The following is a 2,904-nucleotide window of genomic DNA, read 5'->3' as shown; positions in this document are numbered from 1 at the left end:
TGTTTGTGTTTTTGCTGGGATGTTCCCGGTTAGTTCATAACCAAACAACCCAGATCTGTTATGCTTTAGTTATCTGTTTGAAGGTGCTTTTAAAAAGGTAGCTTTTCAGACAGCAACGTTACTGCAGACTTTGTTCCTGGAGGCAGAAGAGTGTGAAGAAGAGTGGGGATTTAAAGGTGTGGAACTCTGAAAAAACATTTTTAATAGTTATTTCTGATTAGAATCGCTCACTGTGAGTTTTTCATGCAACATGAACATGAAAATAGTCTTCTACACCTATCTCCTGCGCTAGCTTCTGATAGAAAATCGACTCTAGGAATTGAAAGGTCTGACAGACCTACGTCACACTGTCACTTAACATTCATGGACTCACCCATCATGACTGACACTGGATGGTTGTTGTTTTAGCATCCAGGAAACAGCAGCGAACGTCTCGGTTAAAGTAGAAGCTAACCATTAGCATTAGCAACTCTACCACACAGCAGAGCTCCCCCAGGCTTGTGTCATTTGTGGAGATAAAACATCAACGTTGCAGAGCAGGCAGAGTCCCTGGTAGAGTTACGTTGCTGTTATCCAATCAAGAGGCGAGATGTCCAAATATCAGGAAATCAGACCCCTGCCGTCTGAAGCTACTTTTCCTCCAGTTGAATTCTCCGTGCTGATTCAGTCGCTTCTCAGCTGTTTTTTTCCTCTCGAGTACAACTTAGTCCCACTAGTTGTCACACTCACTAGTGTGTGTGAAAAACTTTCTCTGCATTTCACCATCCCCTGGGGGAACGGTGAGCTGCAGACACAGCCGTGCTCGGGAAACATTTGGTGACGTACAAGGCATTCATTCCTACTAGAGGTCACTGCAAACGTATTAATTAAACAAACGTTCAACACCTTTAAATTTGAGTTTGATCAACTGAAAAGTGTTCCCTGAGCAAGGAGAACTACAGAAAACTGATGTGTTCCTTGCTATAAATGAACTTTTTGCACAATAATCTTTTCATCGCCATCTACAATTTATTTTGGCAACACTTAAGCCAATAAAAGCCACGTCGTGTATTGAGAGTATGATTTGTGACATTTAAATGCACATTATCCAGAAATTTATGATAAAAACACACAGATCACATAACAAAAACTCTGATTAAGCGGCACACTCTCAAGACAAGAAAACATCAAGAAAGCGCAGATGAAAAAGGTTCCTTTTATATTATTTGTTATTTATAAACCCCAGTATTTACAAGCTGGTGACAAAGCCAAGTTTCCTCACTAAAAATCAGTAAAATATTACTGTTTTAATATAATTTATTTTATTGTTCATTTTACAGGAACATTTATGAGCAGAAATACATAAATATAAATTTCAAGATGCTGTTATTTTCTTGTAAAGCTGTGGTGAGCTACAGGAACTAAAACGTCTAAAACCCTGTGAGATGTTATCAGACAGAAATCCATCACACGCTCCGTGAGATTAACGTAGGGCAGTGAGTTATTGCGGCCTGACGACGGCGGAGACATCTGGAGTGCATTTGGATCGTGTTTTTGCTGGGAATGGCAGGCGATGACGGGCCGGCAGCAGGGCTAATGTGGTGTGGCAAACGCCATTTCTCAGCCCTGCTAATACATGCTAGATAAGGAGCTACACGCAGCATCTTTTTCTTCCCCTTCATTTGTCTTCAAACTGTCAGAGGACTTAATCTAAACAGCCTGAATCAGGAGTTTTAATGAGGGGGAAATCAGGCACCTTTTAGGGGGAACGAAGGGGGTTCATGTGGGTCACAGCTTGGTGATAGATGCTCTTTGATAACCTTTAGTAATCGGTGCTGAAGCATTGGCGGAAGGCGTTTCAGAGGAGGAAAAACGTTGATTGCTGTGTATTTAAGCAGCTCCAGAGTGGCCCCACAGTGACGTCCAATAACAAGCATGCTCCAGAGAGGATCTTCATTGTGCTGGGATTAATTACAGCCTACCTTGCTTACATAAGTACAGAGACTGTTCCTAATTATGGGTCACATTGCTGCTGCAGCTTTTCACTCCTGCTATCTGGCATCAAACCGGACTCTGAATGTCTGCGTGGACGTTATAAAAGAGGAGCCGGGGCTGGTTTCAACATTGTCCACCGACGAGGAGGTTGTTTATGCCTCAGCTTGAATCCTGGAACCCTGGACTCACATTAATAAGCTCCTCATGAAGTAGTCTGCAAGTGATTTGCTCCAACTTCCAGTCCAAAATCACACGTCCTGCGGGAGTAAAAATAATTTGCTGTTTGGGAGGGAAAAGTGGAATGTGATTTCAAAACGACGTCTACAAAGAGCCTTAAATTAGATGTACACTATGATGTATAGACTGGTGTTTAACACGAGCCTGGGCCCTCAGCAGGATGATTTGATTATGTCTGCCAGGTTACAGAGTCTGAGGTCATGCTTTTTCCATTCTCTGATGTTTGTGTCATATTTTTTCAGGGCACAGGAGATTAAATAATCTAAAACAAAGCAGCGTTCTGCAGAAATGATCACAGCCCGTCTTCTCATCCCAGTTTTAGGCAGCTCTCTCCAGGGGTGCCCCCAGAAAATCTGATGAGGGTGACCAGATGGGCCAAAGAAATTTTTGGGGTGGCACACCAAATTGGTCCTTGTGGTAGCTCTGGGAACGTTTAGTCTGTGGCGATGCATTGCTCCTGTTTTTTATTGAAAAACAATATTTATCCAAAACACTTAACTCAAATTTGAAAACATTTCAGAAAAATACATTTCAGTTAATTGAAATGTTATTCCAAAATTTATTTTAGAATTTTATCTTTTGAGTTTTATTCACCTGTTGCTGTCACAAAAAATTATGGAGATATAAACTTTCCTTAAATGGTGAGACGCAGAAACATAAACATTTTAAAAAAATTCTGATTATTTCTTTACT

The sequence above is a fragment of the Nothobranchius furzeri genome, chromosome 9, assembly GCF_043380555.1.
Source record: "Nothobranchius furzeri strain GRZ-AD chromosome 9, NfurGRZ-RIMD1, whole genome shotgun sequence".
Lineage (NCBI taxonomy): Eukaryota > Metazoa > Chordata > Actinopteri > Cyprinodontiformes > Nothobranchiidae > Nothobranchius > Nothobranchius furzeri.
This window is presented reverse-complemented; position numbering follows the sequence as displayed.